The 17,812-nt window shown below is 47.2% G+C and overlaps 1 long non-coding RNA gene across 1 annotated transcript in view; it reads right to left on the reverse strand.

Annotated features, from left to right (window-relative positions):
* The window catches only part of LOC144764026 (uncharacterized), a 29,718-nt gene extending 12,578 nt beyond the window's left edge, over nucleotides 1-17,140 (reverse strand). The window contains exon 1 of the long non-coding RNA XR_013596299.1: nucleotides 16,973-17,140. This is a non-coding gene — a long non-coding RNA (uncharacterized LOC144764026). The remainder of the gene's footprint in view (nucleotides 1-16,972) is intronic.
* Between the last annotated feature and the right edge of the window lie 672 nt (nucleotides 17,141-17,812).

Raw genomic sequence — 17,812 nt, forward strand, 5'->3', positions numbered from 1 at the left:
ATTATGAGTATGTGGAAGGTAGGAGGGCCCAATTATCAAGGAGGAACATTTGCTCAATCAGGGAAAATGGTGCCCAACTGTCAACAGTCCCCCTCTATAATAGATTCAGTGCACTGGACTCAGTAGTTGACTGACCATGGTCGATATCGATCAGGCTCCAATTATGGGTAAACAGAAAAGCACCAATGTACCACCATGCGGAGATGCAGATGAGCCACCAAGATCGATGTGTGTAGTGGGGGGCAACAAGGCAACAGCGCCCAGACTGGGGCAAAATGGGGGGAATCATCAACATGTGACTTGTTTAAAGACAAGTGTTCATAATAATGGAGAAACTGTTTGTTATGCTATTGAAACCCCGCAGACTACCCCCGAACATAGTAATCTAGGGATCACCCCTGAAGTTGGTAACACTGTAAAGCTAGAAACTCAGTATGTACTGGCACAGGTAATCCGTCAACTGAGGGAATGGGAGGGCCACATGCACAACTAATTACTGGTGGCTCAAGAATATTATCTTGGAATATTGCGGGGCTTGTCTACAAACTCGACCAAGCAGATTGGGGGGAATACATAGATTAACATGTAATATGAGTGTTCCAGGAAACCTGGGCGGTAGAACCACAATATAGGGCAGGTTATGTGGCCTACTGTGAGGGGGCTGTTAAGGGTCCCATAGGGAGACCGTCAGGGGGCCTTTGCATATGGGTTGCTTCACATTTAGGATGCAAGGTCAAACGATTTGAGACACATTCTCTAGATATAACCTGGATTCTTTAGTCCCATAAGAACTTCCAAAAACTTGCCATTGTTAATGTTTATTCTCTCCCGGTCCAGTATGGTGGGACATCCCCGACGATAGATAGTCTGTTAAACCTTTTACATAGACTGGCAGGAAATCTAAATTTCATAATCTGTAGTGATTTTAACTGCCACTTCAAGCCATTAAATGGAGTTACACATACAATTACTGGCGAAGAGGATTCTACCTGGTCAATCCCCCCTCGCAACATGTATTCTATTATTCGATGGACTCCGCTAGTCCTACAGTTAACCTCCTTGACTCTGAGTTTCTCATTGAGGGCCCGCAATGGCCGTTTTCTAAGTGATAATCCTGGGCGACCGACCTTTAATAGGTCTGGCCAGACCACGGTCCTCGTCTATATTTTGATTAGTGTAGAGCTATGGCACAAGGTGGTCGATTTTGCTGTAGGAGAAAGATGTGAGAGTGATCACGAGAGTGATCACAATCCTATAATTATGGTCTGGGATTGCCAGTGGTCCGGCCAAGAGGAGTTTGTGACGAGGCGCTCGAAAACAGTCTGGCGATTGTAGAGGGAGGGAGGCAGATCAGATGGACCAAGTTAAAACAATCCGAGGAATTACTGCCCAAATAATATGCCAGTGTTATCTCTGTACTAGAGAGAACTAGTGATGTAGTTTCAAAACAGACATATCCCTGGTTCGATAGTAAGCTAGGTGTACCCCACCAAGAATTGACTGAGGCTCTGGCTGGCTTTTATTTTTTATAGCGGCATCATTATTCATAAATCTGGTGGTGCTAGGAAATCATGGTACACGAAAGCTTGTAGGGTAGCAAAACAAAACCTGCTGACCGAATTGAAAGGGGACGATCCTTCCCGCATTAGGGAGGCTAGGACGGCCTACAAGAGTATTATTTTAAATGCAAAAATTGAATGGGAAACATTAAGATGGCAAGAGATTAAGATGGCCCTCGACCAAAAAGATAGCAAAAGTTTTTGGAACTTGGTCCATTTTGGGAAAGTGGAAGGTAGAACCACACTTGATCCCAATATCGATGAAGGTGCCTGGCTCTCGTACTTTAAGGATCTGTATTCCTATTCCCTTTCTGACCCAAATCTTAATAACACTCCACTTTGTAATTTTAATCTTCAAAGCCTATGTGATGCACCCCTATTTGTTATGGGAGAGTTGGCATCTGCTCTGGCCAAATTGCAGCCCAATAAAGCCCCAGGATTGGATAAAATCCCGGGCGATTTATTCAAAAGTGAGCAGCTAATTTGGGCCCCATATCTTTTAGCACTATTCAATGCAATTCAATATGGTCTCCCTGCACCACCAACGTGGGCAGGTGCTGAGATTGTCCCAATTTATAAGAAAGGTTCTCCATTGGAACCGTCAAATTATAGGCCCATTAGCCTCATTGACGTTCCTCAGAAACTGTATTGGAGGTTGTTGTTAGGGAAACTGCAGGAATGGATGGAAGATCGAGACATACTCACCCCACTAAAAGCGGGTTTCAGGGCCAAGATGTCTACGGTGGATCAGTTGTTTAGATTACAGCTGATCCACTGGAAGCATGTGGTCCTTGAACAGGGGAGTCTCTATCTCACGTTCGTTGACCTAAAGTCAGCGTTTGACATGGTTGTTCGAGACCAGTTATGGAATATATTATCAACCATGGGGGTCCCACCTTACCTTTGTTTACAACTTCAACTCCTCCATGAGGGCACCTATGCCAGAGTGAGATATGGAAAAGATGCACAATTGACGGCCCCCTTTCCTGTTGATAAGGGGGTTCGGCAGGGCTGTGTGCTCGCGCCAACCCTCTTTTCACTCTTCCTTAATGAACTAGTAGAAGATTTGTACCTTGCAAAAGATCTGGATTCCCCAAAAATAGGATCACGCAAATTTCCCACATTAATGTTTGCGGACGATACCCTGCTCCTCTCAAAGTCACCTATGGGGATGCAGCGAGTACTAAGGGAATTTACCCAGTTCTGTAATAAGAGGAAACTTCTAGTTAACATCAGTAAAACAAAATATATGTTTTTTAACGCTACACCTTCTATCTATCCCCATCCAGTAATTGATGATATCCTGTTGGAACGAGTACATATCTTTCAATACTCGGGACTGACCTTAAATGATAAAATGTCTTGGGCTCCCCAAATTGACAAGGCGAATTAGAGTCTTGTACAGACAATAGGGAGTCTACGGAAAATGCACAATGGTTGTGCGTTGAAGGCAATTAGCCCCCAATTGGAGATTTATAAAGTGCAAGCACGCTCGGCAGCCATGTATGGGGCGGAACTTTGGGGGCACAGTAAAACAAATACACTGACGATCACTGAAAACAAGTACATAAGAAGTATTACGGCCTTGCCAATTAATACCCGTTGGTTCCACTTAGGATGGACCTGGGTATCCTCCCAGTAGCGGACATAATTTCGAGCCGACCGTTGTTATACTGGCGTCGGCAATAGAGTACAGCCAAATTGAGCCACTACAGGGAGGAACTCAAGGCACTCCAACTGTTACTAGGAGCTGTGGGAAGCATACCATGGCTGTCCTTTGTGAGGGTTCCTTCCGTGCCATGGGAAGGGAGGATTTATGGGTTTCTCCGAAGGAGGCTTGCTTAGCTACCCCAAAAAAAACTCTATCTATAGAGCTGAAAGATTTCAAATTGTCAAACTTAAATCAAGTGGTTAGTATTACAAGTTTGACCCATGGGTTTTTGAATTTTAAATCACACTACTGTTTTGAACAGGTTTTGGATATAATACATCCCCGCTTACCAGGAGGCTCTTCCTTCAATTCAGATATGGGACCCTCCCACTATTCGCAACAACAAAAAAGTGGTTGGGTGAGGCCTGTTATCTTTGCCCTGGTTGCCATGTGGAGGAGGAAACTGAAATCCATGTAGTTTTCTTCTGCCCGGCTTACAAACAGGCTAGGAGTAAATGGATTATATAACTGTGTAGGAATTTGGGCATAAGGGATTACTCGGTTCTATTCAGAATTTTAAAATCTGATAGGAACCCATTGTTTGTGACTGTAATCTCTAAATTCCTCCAGGCAATGTGTTTGAAACGAAGGTATCTCCTAGAAATTGATATCTAGTCTCAGGATTGTGTCCTCTAGCAGTATTCATTCTGAAGTGTTTTTTATCTAATCCCTACAAAATGTTTAATAACCGTCTTAATGCTTTTATACGAATTACTTTTTTTAAGATAAACGGGATTTAAATCTAAAAATGTTTTAACTCTGTGAATATCTTCGAAAGTTTTGCACTGTACTGTAATTCTCAATGTCACCACCGGAATTTAGGTTATTTGTGTACCAAGTTGTATTGCTTTTTTTTTCTTTTTAATCCTTATGTATTTTTGACTGTAAAAGTCACAATAAAGTTACTATGAATGAATGAAAGGAGCAAGAGAGGTGCAGAAAGAAGCAACAGAGTTGCAGAAAGAGGCAAGAGAAGTACAGAAACAAGCAGCAGAGATGCAGAAATGGGTAAGAAGGGTGGAGAAAGAGGCAAAAGGGGTGCAGAAAGAATCAAGAGAGGTGCAGAAAGAAGCAAAAAGAAGTACAGAAAGAAGGAGCAGGGGTGCAGAGAGAGGCAATAAAGGTGCAGTAAGAGGGAAAAGGGGTGAAGAAAGAGGCACAAGGTTGCAGAAAGATGCAAGAGAAGTGCAGAAAGAAGCAACAGAGGTGCAGAAAGAGGGACGAGTGGTGCAGAAAGAAGCATCAGAAATGTAGGATGGGGAAGAGGGGTGGAGAAAGAGGCAAGAGGGGTGCAGAAAGAAGCAAGAGGGGTGCAGAAAGAAACAGAAGTGCAGAAAGAAGGAACAGTGGTGCAGAAAGAGGCAAGGGGGTATGGGAAGAGGGGTACAGAATGAGGCAAAAGGGTTGCAGAAAGAAGTGAGAGGTGCAGAAAGAAACAAAAGAAGTGCAGAAAGAAGGAACAGAGGTACAGAAAGAGGCAAGATGGGTACGGCAAGAGGGGTGTGAAAGTGGCACATGGGTGCATAAAGAAGTATGAGAGGTGCAGGAAGCAGCAACAGAGGTGCAGAAAGAGGGAAGTGGGGTGCAGAAAGAAGCAAGAGGGGTGCACAAAGAAGCATGTGAGGTACAGAAAGAGGCAACAGAGGTGCAGAAAGAGGCAAAAGAGGTACAGAAAGTAGAAGAGAATTTCCGAAAGTAGCAAGAGAAGTGCCGAAAAAGAAAGAAAGGTACAGAAGGAAGCAACAGAAATGCAGAAAGTGGCAAGAGTGGCTTGCACACCATTAGTAACAATTTAACACCCACATTTAGCAATAAGAAACAGGTGAGCATTCTAGGTTTGCACCATGGTGTAACACTTGTCGCTGCATTTTTGGTAATGTTTAAGCCGCTTGAGCTAGAAACAAGGCTTTTTTTGTTCAAATCTGTAGATTAGGCAGCAGATGATGGATTATGTGGCTAATTCGGAAAATGTTTAATTGTGCGTACGTCAGTGCAGCCAAACAGTCGCATAATTCCAGTGGCCCTGCTCCTTCATCTGACTAGGTCCAGAAGTGCTCCTCAGTGATTCCTTCTTTTTTTGTCTCATTGAGTTCATAGTTTAGCTTCTATGGAAACGAGGAAGACTAAACCTGAGGTTATCACTCCATAACACAGACTACCATACCACATAATTACTCTCCATAACATATAATCCCACTCTACATAATACCTATACACTAAATACCACATACTTTCTATTCATATAATTTCACTGCACAGCATACATCCACACCACTCCACTCCACTCCAAAAATCTTTAGTAAAAATGTTTACATTTACAACACCAACGTCTAACTCTTGCAAATGTGACACCTATTACATTACAAATGCTTCTTTAACTGGTAGTCTCGTTTGCAGAGTGGTGGAGAAAGGGGGCGGTACCTCTGACCTGCCCTTAGGAATTAGGCTGCATAGGACTAACAGGAGGTACCAAGAGGGCTTCTTAGCCCCCAAAGTCCCTCAGGAGAATAGTGGACTTCATCCCCGAACACATAGTGTGCCAGGACGGGCGTTTACAGAGTAGTGGAGAAAGGGGGGGAAGGCATCCGAAGACCTCTTAGCAATCCCGCTGTGTGGGAATTACTGGAGGTAACAGGATGGGTAGTTGGTACCTAAGAACAACCTTGGGGCCAACTATCCCTCCTATTACCGCCAGTAAGTCCCACACAGCAGCATTGGTAAGTACTCATAGCAGGCCACGCCCCCTTTGACCACTAGTCTGCAAACACGAACCCTGGCATGCTCTTCGATGGGGATTAAAGTCCCCTTCACTGTTGGGGATTCTTAGAGGCCAACTAGCCTACCTGATACCTCCAGTAGGCCCCAGATAGTGGGATTGATGAGAGGAGGACACAGGCCACGCCCCCTTTGACACCACTCTGCAAACGCGCCTCCAGCAGTGTGCCAAGAGGCGCGTTTTTAGAGTGGTGTAAAAAGGGGCATGGCCTTGGACCACCTCTGGTCCGTGGTCCCCTGCGGGAGCCGGCATTGCTTTTGGACAAGGAGAGCTGCCGACATGCAGCTCCCCTTGTCCAAAAGCAATCTGCTTTGCTTCATGAAAGCGAGAGGTTTCCTGCTCTCGCTCCATTAAACAAAGCAGAGTTTGCAATGACAGGGCGGGAGCAAACTACAATGTCCTTGGGGTGGGCACTCCATTACTGGAGCTAGCCTTGGGGTTGGCGGTTCCCAGGACCATGGAGGGCTCCAACAAGTACAAAGCCCCGGGGAGTTGGTGGTCACCAGGCCTGGGGGTCTGCAACGGACTCCCGCATTACCATAATTAGTGCCCAGAGGAGGTTGTGGCCCCCGGGTCAGTGGGGAGGGGCAGGAACCCCCACACATTTCTCTAATTAGGTTGAAGCCCTGGGGAGGTAGCAGTCCCTGGGGCTTGCGGGCCCCCGAGGCCCCCACCCATATTTGTGAAAAGCCCTGTGGAGGTGGCAGTCCCCCATGCTGCAGGGGGTGGGGCGCGTGCCCCCCGCATAAGAAATAAATCCCTGGGGAGGTGGCAGTCCCTGGGGCTTTGGGGGCCCACGTGGCTCCCGCAGATGTATCTCACATTGCCCCTGGGACCTGGCCCAACCGGGGGCTCATAGAAACGAAGAGAGCCCGTGCTTCGTTTTAGAAAAAAGTTCAGCCAGAAATAGGCTAAACATACAAGATGGCTGACACAATTTGTGTTGATTGTGAAACTGTGCCAAAGTTATAAGTACATTAAAACATAGTTGAATCCTTCCTTTTATTCTCCTCTCATTAGATCTGCATAATAAAACCTGAAACCTGGTGTATCTTGCCTACTGCATGCTGCATCCGATGCTGATTCATCAAACACCAAAGATATAAGCAAAACAACACTTTATTGACAGTCTTTACCTTTTTGCCTCCCTATGATGAGCTGACACAGCAGTGGTGGCTGGTGATTTTTAAAAGTAGTGAAGTGCAATCCTTGTTCCAAATTCTAATGAGCAAGCCTGGCTGCTTCCCAGAGGGTGAGGGGTGTTTGCTCACACTCACTGGCACTCATTTCATTTCATTTCATTTCATTTTAAAGTGCTTTATTTCGAGTATTACTCATAAAAGCAGACAAACATACATATAATAAAAAACAATTAAATTTACAACGTCATATTAGACTTAAGCACACAGTTAATATTTAAAAAACACAATACATAGGAAGAGAATTATCAAAAGCAGGATTGGTATGAAAAAGTGCCAAAATAGTGATCTTAGATAAACAATTTTTTTTTTTAAAAAGAAGATATATCATAAAATTTCAACCGATGATACATTAAAATTAGATATATTGTAGAAGATAAAAGATAGATACAAGTCTAGCAGTCTCTGTCCAAATAATCATTTTTTCCAGAGAATAGACTATAGCCTAGCAGTCTCTGAATATATCATAAATTATTGCAGAGAATAGACGTGTACTAACAATTCCGGTAAACAACAGAATGAGTTATTGCCCTCTAATCGTTCTCTGCCTTATAACCCAAGCCCACCCCAGGTACTTTGCAATGGCAATAATAATCCAGTTAGCAGATGTAGTTCTTAAAATCCGCAATGCTACCATGCTATTTTTTGTACCTAGGTTCCTACACATTGGAGCCAACCAAACTCTCCTAGGAATAGAGTACCTTGAACAAGAGAACAGAAAGTGACCAAGGGTCTCATTACCTACCCCACAGGCAGGACAGGTTGACGCGCCCCCTGCTTTCCATTTAGATGTTAAGTTGGATAAAGGCAAGGAACCAACCCTCAGTTGGAAAAGCAGTTTCCTGTCCATGGGCTTTAGTATGTAATCCCAATACATTTCATAAATTGGGTACAACTTGGTCTCTAAGTAGCTGGTGGTCATAGACCCACTATTTAAACTAAGCATACTTTTGTTAACAACATGTTCCCAGTAGATACTTTTTATAGTGGATTTAGAAGGGAATAGGGCCCCAGCTGGGTCAACCCAAAGAGCATTGAGTCCTATATCGAACAAGGCAATCTTCAATGATTTAAACCATTTAATTTTGTTGTAGCAGTCACTTGTGACAACATCTTTAAACCCATTCGCATAGTGAGAGAGCTCTGGCGTGGTCCAAAGCCTACGCCAATATAAAATCGGGCGTAGTTTGGCCTTATCAGAAATTGCTCTCCTACCTAATTCATATCTTAGAGGCAATTGCGGGCTGCTCTGAGGGACGCCTATCAGATTCCTATAAAATTTATTTTCTGAGGTTTGGAGCTCCTGAAGGTTTTCGTACCCCCATAGTTCCGCACCATACAGGGCAGACCCTATTGCTTTTGCCTCATAGATTATCAGAGGTGGTTTGATGGGCTTAGTGAACGATTTCCTTTGCTCTTTAATGATTGTGCCAACTATTTGCTTGTGCCTTAATGTACCGATATTAAGGTGAGACCGCCACCTGTTATCGTTGGAAATATGTATCCCTAGGTAGGTGAAAGATTTAACAACCTCCAGGGTACGACCACTCAACGAGATATTAGATTTAAAATTTCTGTAAGGATTGAAGGCCATGAGTTTTGTCTTGGACCCATTTACCTCCAGTCCATGGGCTACACAGAAATCATCAAATATTGCCAATGCTTTTTGCAACCCAGCTGGTGTTTTTGATAAAATTAAAGTATCATCGGCGAACATTAAAATTGGAACTTTTTCACCTGCAAGAGAAGGAGCATCCACTGCCTGGGACTGCATAGAAGAAACCACACCGTTAATAAAAAGAGTGAACAGAGTAGGCGCCATTGAACAACCCTGCCTGACCCCACGCTCAACTGGGAATTCAACGGTGTCATTACCATACCCACCCCAGCGAATTTTGGCATAATTGCCCTCATGCAACCGCATGATTAAGGACAACAATTCCCCGGGGACCCCAAGTGTCGCAAGAACTTCCCACAGTTTTGACCTTGGAACCAGGTCGAAGGCAGCCCGCAAATCAACAAATGCTGCATACAGGCTGCCTCCACCTAGCACCACGGTCCTCCACTGAATCAGCTGAAGACGGAAGACTTGGTCCACAGTGCTGGTTGCCCTGCGAAAGCCAGCCTGGAAGGGGGATAAGATGTTAATATCCTCAACCCAATCCAGCAGCCTATTAACAATTACACGACCAACTATCTTTTGAACAGTATCGATCAAACTAATCGGGCGGTAATTACTAGGCAGAGCACGATCCCCTTTCTTGTATATCGGGATGATAACGGCACCCCTCCATGTTACAGGGATATCTGCACCTCTGGCAATGTGATTAATTAGCAGATGAATATATTTAGACCACCTTGCAGTATCGTTTAAAAAAACGTCTGCAGGTACACCGTCGATGCCAGGAGCACGACCATGATGGACAGTTTTAAGTGCCATCATTATTTCGTGCTGCGTAAAGGTGTCAGCTTCCATCGTGGCATGGGGTTCACATACGCTATCCGTAGCCAGGTCGCTCGAAGCATATTGTTCACTAAAAAATTTAACCCAGGCATCCTGGGGGACGTTATTTGTAGAGGCGTCTTCAATCCTGTCGTGGCCCCATTTAACTATATGCCAAAATAACCTAGAGTTATTTTGGTCACTGGCACTCTGTAACATATTCCAATGGGCTTCATCCCAATCTTTTTTAGCCTTAACTATAGAGGATTTATATTGTGCCCTAGCCATCCTGATGGCCTCCTTGTTTTTATTTTTAATCGCGGCCCATAAACGGGCCCTGGCCCCCTTACAGTCTTGGTTATACCATTTGGCTGGCCTAAGTTTCCCTGGCTTTTTGTTATTAATCGGTTTTAAAAAGTGGCATTGTATTTCTTTGAAAAGGTCATTGTGGACCTGAGTAACTATGTTCTGGGTAGGGGGTAACCCGACCACACCCTCAAGGGCCACAGTGGCCTTATCAGTTGCCATATTTATTTTTTCCAAAGCCAGCAGGTCAGTTTTAACACTGGTCCACCTCAGCCTGCGCATATCATTAGTGGGTATAATCAATGGCGGGAGAGGTTCAGCACAGGTATTTAAGACGGTGTCGGACTTCCACCAGTTATGAAGGACACATAAAGGGTCATGATCGCTCTCTAACCTTTCCAACACAACCATATCAATGACCTTTGGCCATAGAGACATACTACATATTACGTAGTCAATACGGCTCTTATTTCTTCCATTGTTAAAAGTCATAGCTGGTATTCTGTCAGACTTTGTCCGGCCATTCAAGGCCCTTAACCCATGTTCAAAACACATAGCGTTTAGACCAAGAATGTCCTCAGTCCAACGAGTTATTGGGACTGTAGTGAGAGCGGGGATATCCCATAGGGTGTCTTCTTCCATACCCAGATGTACATCGCCAGTGTCTAAAGGCTCAAAAGTGCGATTTAGGTCGCCGGCTATTAATATATTATTCCCTGATGAGTGAGTTTCTAATAAGTTGTACAAAGACAAAAGGACCTCAGATTTTCTTGCATTTCCCCCCCTGGCATATATATTATAAATGTCCATGGAGGTAGATGAGCTACCCTTTAATCGAATGAGCTGGATGTCTTTTTGATGAAGCTCAATGTTTCTCACATCAACCATGAGAGCCTGGCGCACCCATATCGTAAGTCCCCCCATCGGTCGCCCTTTGGGACCCTTGGTAGCTGGGAGGTAAAAATTCAAATAACCAAGAGCAAATACAGGATCTACAGCCCAGGTTTCTTGGAAAATGCAGACATCGTATTGGCTGACAAAACCAGACCATATACCACAATCCATTTTAGAACAAAGCCCCGCAATATTCCAAGACAATAAATTCCCAGTTGTGTTTGCTGCTATAGAACAAGTGCAATGATCCGACCCTGTTAACAATAGATCTACATTGCCAGTTACATTAGGATTTGCAATAGCTAAACCAGCACTAGGTACAATAATGTCTGTCACATCCTGTAATGGTTTAGGACAACTCGAAACCACTAAATAGTTTGCAGCCATAGGAACTTGCGACACGGTGGTAGAGGTGCATGATAGTCAATCACAAGCGTCTAGGTTGGAGAGTGCAGCGAATCTATTTTCCACTCCTAGACCCCACTCAGCAAGATCAGAGTTCTTGCTGCCCCTCTTGGTTACAACGTTCCATTTTGTTCTGAGAGTGCTGCAATTAGGACCTCTACCTTTCCTAGGATAAAAGAAATCTAAAGTCAGTGGAACAATAGGGGTAAATCTTTTCTGGGGCGGGTGGAGGTTTGGTAAAATATTTGGCAGGACCTCGGGGTCAGAGAAGTTAAGTACAACACAATCCCCCTTGAATTTTTTTGCCCTGTTCCCAATCCACTCGACCCTTCGTGCATTCACCAGTTCTTCCGCAAGTTGCTCCTTGCCCCAGGGTGTTATGGCCATGTTATTAGTTAGCCATGATAACGATTTATTGAGTAATGACGCAGTCGACTCAGCATCACCGGGGGCTAATTTGGGTACATTAGCAAGAACAAGAACTAATGGTGAGGCTTCAACGACGAGCTCTGATGCTCCTTTCGTGGTATTTAATTCCCCATAAGGTAAAGCAGATGAAACATCTCCGGGAGGCCTATCAGATAAGTTTGCCAGTAAAGGCAACGGGGGATTTTGTGTAACAACAGAGGTCGGTCCATTAGAGTGGTTAGATTGAATTTCACTCATCAGAGGCTGGACACTTGTTGAAATGACTTCTGGTAGTTTTCTCACCTCCCCTAAAGTTTTTCCCAATAGACCTTCCAGTTTGCTTACCTCAGCAGTTAATTTGTCGATTTTACTGATCAGGGGTTTTACCATCCCTTTAATTTTTTTATCCATCAGACAACAAAGTTTTTGCAATAAATCGTCGGAAAGAGTCACATAAGTTTCCCCAGTCAAGTCCTCTTCATCATCATCGGTAGATTTCCTTGGTGGCGACACAACTTTGTTTTTAGATGACCTTAAGCCTCCTCTCTTTTGTATGGCTTTCCTTTTACCCCCTGAAACCCTAGGTGCGGGGATGGGGGGAGCGGTAGAAATAGCAGACTCGCTATTTACGGAAAGCACAGTTGGTGCATCTGTGTCACTATTTTCTTCTCTATTAGCAACAATGCCGCTAGGCTGAATACAATTTGAGTCCTGGAGGGAGGCATGTGCCCCACCAAGGAGGCTATTATTTAACAAGGCGAATGAGTCCTCGTTCTCAATATCTACCAGTGGTGATTGTAGAGGTGATTCCAGACCCAGTGAGGTCCTTCTATCAGTGTTGATTTTTGCCACAACTTGTACAAGATAGTTCTCCATTGTATTAGAAGATGTGGGTTGCTTTTTTGCAGGCATTTGGCAACAGAAAACCACTTGAGACAAAAATAAGTACTACAAATAGTGGGGTTACTGATTACCTGGAGCTTAGTGAGCCTGGTCTGCCTTATGCGTTGGAGATGGAGTAATTAGAGGCAAAGTCCCTGGCCCAACCCAACCGTGGCTAACCTCGGACGGCCTCAGACGGCCCGCCCTTTGTCCGGGCGTCCCGCTCGCGTCTCGCGAAGCGGGTGTCTCCGGCGCTTTTGTGCGCCTCCTGGCGCCCTGGCGTCGGTGGAAAGCGCGCCGCCGCGAAGGCTGCTGGGAATTGAAGTCCCGGAGCGGCGGCGCGTGTAGATTGTGTGCAGATGACTCTCGGCGGTGGCGGCTTCTCACCAGGTGGCCCGCGACCCCAAGGAAATGCTCCTCGCTAATGCAGCTTGCAGTGTCAGCAGCAGGTAGGTTTTTGGCTTCTCCCCTTACTCAGTCTTACTCTATCACTCATTCTCCCTCACCCTCATTTACTTAATCACATTAGTACTTTCACTTACCTTTACTCACTCTGACTCAGTCTGTCTCAGTGACTCACCCAGTGTTACTCTGTCTCGCTTAATCTCACTCAGTCTTGTTTACTCTCACTCATTCTGATTAACTTAATCTCACTCTGACTCACTCAGTCGCACTACACCCATCTCATCGTAAATAATTCTGACTCACTCAATCTCATTGTGACTCATTCATTCTCACTGAGTCTCCCTTCAACTCAGTCTCACTCAGACTCACCCATACTCAGTCTCACTCATTCTCACTCAGCCTTCCTTTGACTCATAAACTCTCCCTGATTAACACCTTCTGATGTATTCAATCTTATTCTGATTCACTCATACACACTTAATCTCACTCATTCTTACTCATTCTCACCCTAACTCATTCAGACTCACTGAGTCTCACTCATTCACATTCATTCTGCCTCAGTCTCACTCAGCCTCACTCAGTCACTCAGTCTTACTCAATGTCAAGCAGTCTCATTTATTCTCACTCAGTCTCAAACATTCTCATTTACTGTCACTCAATTCCACTCTGACTCAATAAGTCTCTCTCAAGTTCACTGTGACTCACTCATTCTTGCTTAGTCTCGCTTAGTTTCCGAAATTTCATTCGATTTTCCCTGCCATTTAATAACTGTACTGGCTTTCTGCCGAAAAGCAAATTCTGTTTAAGGCCCTATGTATCGATCATGAAGCACTTTTGAACCTTGGCCCAGAAGTCTTCAAATACCTGTTCCAGCGCTATGTCCCTCCAGACAGCTGCGTTCTGCCAACAAGAACCGGCTGGTAGTAACCAGGTTCAGGAAGGCAAAGTGGGGAGGAAGAGCCTTTGCTGCGGCAGCATCCAAACTTTGGATCACCCAACCTATATCATTGTCTTGTCTAGAGTCACACCCCCTCTTTCATAAATCATTAAAGACCTGGCTTTTGGCCCTTTAATCTTGAAAGTACTGATATCTACGTTCCTGTGACCTGGCTTCAGCTCTCAGCGCCTTGACGCCTTTGGGCATAGTTAGTGCTTTACAAGTTGTGTCCATTTTCAGGGCAGCGCTGTGGGAACATTAGAAAAAAAGCCCGCCATATAGGAGGAGACGTGACGTTTGCATGACGTTTCGCAAACACATAGGGCCTGACCTCAGGTTTGGCGGTGCGGCTGCGGGGCAGACCTGGCATCGCACCGCCAAACGAGTAATCAGGCCCTATGTGTCTGTGAAACGTCATACATGTCAATCAGAGCCAAAGCAAAAAGCAAATCAAGAAATCACTTTTCAACTGACAAGATATAAAGAAGAAAATACTTTTTAGATGTGTCTGTGATGTTTGTCTGCTCTAATTTGATATGACAGTAGATGTGCTGCCTCTGTTCTGTGTTCGGAGGAAGCTTGCACTGCTGGAGCCAGTGCTGCCCCTGTTCTGTGTGTGGAGGAAGCTTGCACTGCTGCAGCCAGTGCTGGCCCTGTTCTGCGTGTGGAGGAAGCTTGCACTGCTGCAGCCAGTGCTGCCCCTGTTCTGTGTGTGGAGGAAGCTTGCACTGCTGCAGCCAGTGCTGGCCCTGTTCTGCGTGTGGAGGAAGCTTGCACTGCTGCAGCCAGTGCTGTCCCTGTTCTGTGAGTGGAGGAAGCTTGCACTGCTGCAGCCAGTGCTGGCCCTGTTCTGTTTGTGATGGAAGCTTGTACTGCTGCAGCCAGTGCTGCCCCTGTTCTGTGAGTGGAGGAAGCTTGCAATGCTGCAGCCAGTGCTACCCCTGTTCTGTGAGTGGAGGAAGCTTGCAATGCTACAGCCAGTGCTGCCTCTGTTCTGTGTGTGGAGGAAGCTTGCACTGCTGGAGCTAGTGCTGCCCCTGTTCCGTGCGAGAAGGAAGCTTGCACTGCTGCAGCCAGTGCTGCCCCTGTTCTATGCGTGAAGGAAGCTTGCACTGCTGCAGCCAGTGCTGCCCCTGTTCTGTGAGTGGAGGAAGCTTGCACTGCTGCAGCCAGTGCTACCCCTGTTCTGTGTGTGGAGGAGGCTTGCACTGCTGCAGCCAGTGCTGCCCCTGTTCTATGCGTGAAGGAAGCTTGCACTGCTGCAGCCAGTGCTGCCCCTGTTCTGTGAGTGGAGGAAGCTTGCACTGCTGCAGCCAGTGCTGCCCCTGTTCTGCGTGTGGAGGAAGCTTGCACTGCTGGAGCTAGTGCTGCCCCTGTTCCGTGCGAGAAGGAAGCTTGCACTGCTGCAGCCAGTGCTGCCCCTGTTCTATGCGTGAAGGAAGCTTGCACTGCTGCAGCCAGTGCTGCCCCTGTTCTGTGAGTGGAGGAAGCTTGCACTGCTGCAGCCAGTGCTACCACTGTTCTGTGTGTGGAGGAAGCTTGCACTGCTGCAGCCAGTGCTGCCCCTGTTCTGTGAGTGGAGGAAGCTTGCACTGCTGCAGCCAGTGCTGCCCCTGTTCTGTGAGTGGAGGAAGCTTGCACTGCTGCAGCCAGTGCTACCCCTGTTCTGTGAGTGGAGGAAGCTTGCACTGCTGCAGCCAGTGCTGCCCCTGTTCTGTTTGTGATGGAAGCTTGTACTGCTGCAGCCAGTGCTGCCCCTGTTCTGTGCGAGAAGGAAGCTTGCACTGCTGCAGCCAGTGCTGCCCCTGTTCTGTGCATGAAGGAAGCTTGCACTGCTGCAGGCAGTGCTGCCCCTGTTCTGTGCATGAAGGAAGCTTGCACTGCTGCAGGCAGTGCTGCCCCTGTTCTGTGTGTGAAGGAAGCTTGTACTGCTGCAGCCAGTGCTGGCCCTGTTCTGTGTGTAGAGGAAGCTTGCACTGCTGCAGCCAGTGCTGCCCCTGTTCTGTGCATGAAGGAAGCTTGCACTGCTGCAGGCAGTGCTGCCCATGTTCTGTGTGTGAAGGAAGCTTGCACTGCTGCAGCCAGTGCTGCCCCTGTTCTATGTGTAAAGGAAGCTTGCACTGCTGCAGCCAGTGCTGTCCCTGTTCTGTGTGTGTAAAGGAAGCTTGTACTGCTGCAGCCAGTGCTGCCCCTGTTCTGTGTGTAGAGGAAGCTTGCACTGCTGCAGCCAGTGCTGCCCCTGTTCTGTGCATGAAGGAAGCTTGCACTGCTGCAGGCAGTGCTGCCCCAGTTCTGTGTGTGAAGGAAGCTTGCACTGCTGCAGCCAGTGCTGCCCCTGTTCTGTGTGTAGAGGAAGCTTGCACTGCTGCAGCCAGTGCTGCCTCTGTTCTGTGTGTAGAGGAAGCTTGCACTGCTGCAGCCAGTGCTGCCCCTGTTCTGTGTGTGGAGGAAGCTTGCACTGCTGCAGCCAGTGCTGCGCGTGTTCTGAGTGTGGAGGAAGCTTGCACTGCTGCAGCCAGTGCTGCCCCTGTTCCGTGTGTGGAGGAAGCTTGCACTGCTGCAGCCAGTGCTGCCCCTGTTCCGTGAGTGGAGGAAGCTTGCACTGCTGCAGCCAGTGCTGCCCCTGTTCTGTGTGTGGAGGAAGCTTGCGCTGCTTTTCTGCATCTTGATAAAGTTTGAAGGAACCTTTTATTGCACTGGGACCCCTAACCATGGCTCCGCCTGCCATGTATTGAGGTTCATTATTTTTCTACATATATAGATATTTCTCCGACCCTTAGCATCAGGGATGACGTCGGTCTGTCAGGTGCGCCTGGGCCTGCTCTGGGTCACCTGTGAAGTGTGAAGTTGTGATGGGTTTATTCTCAGAGAGGCACAGGCTGGACTCTGCCATGGAATGTGCCCTCTGCCCGCAGCCCTACACGCCTGAATGTATGTTCAGTATCACACTTATGGTAAAGATCAGGCCCCGCCCCCAAAGCAGCCGGAAGTGTGTGAGCCCCCTCCCCCAGGCGTTGCCATGGAGACCCCTGCATTGACCCCCTTACCTAATGAAACGCAAACCGTGGCGCAGAGAAGGAGGTTCAGGCAGCATATCCCGAGCACAGGATTAGGGCACTGGTCGCACTTAGAGTAGTCAACACCTTGCGGGCACCCAGGTACCGGAACCGAACGATCCGAAGGAACAGAAGAAAGCGGAAACGGAGCACACCTGTCTCCCTCTGTAATGAAAAAAATGTAAGAGCCGGTGAGTCTGCGGCCTCATCATTCAGATCCAGCCCCTGAAGTGTTTTCATGCAGACGGCGGCTGAGCACAGACAGGGGCTCCACAGAGTCCAGCCTTACACAGAGCACCAAGCACCAAAAGCATCAGTGTGCAGACACACGTATCCCTGAGCACTGTCAGTGTGCAAGACAACCCTGAGGAAGCGTCAACGCGCACACAGCTCATTCACAAGACAGCTCGCACCCTCTCCCTCATGTGCTGCGGCTGCACTCAGCTCCCTCCCAAGGGAGCTCGCACCCTCTCCCTCATGTGCTGAAGCTGCACACAGCTCCCTGCCACTGAAGCTTGCACCCTCTCCCTCATGTGCTGAAGCTGCACACAGCTCCCTCCCAAGGAAGGTCGCACCCCCTCCCTCATGTGCTGCAGCTGCACACAGCTCCCTCCCAAGGGAGCTCGCACCCTCTCCCTCATGTGCTGAAGCTGCACACAGCTCCCTGCCACTGAAGCTTGCACCCTCTCCCTCATGTGCTGAAGCTGCACACAGCTCCCTCCCAAGGAAGGTCGCACCCCCTCCCTCATGTGCTGCAGCTGCACACAGCTCCCTCCCAAGGAAGCTCGCACCCTCTCCCTCATGTGCTGCAGCTGCACACAGCTCCCTCCC

The sequence above is a fragment of the Lissotriton helveticus genome, chromosome 6, assembly GCF_964261635.1.
Source record: "Lissotriton helveticus chromosome 6, aLisHel1.1, whole genome shotgun sequence".
NCBI lineage: Eukaryota > Metazoa > Chordata > Amphibia > Caudata > Salamandridae > Lissotriton > Lissotriton helveticus.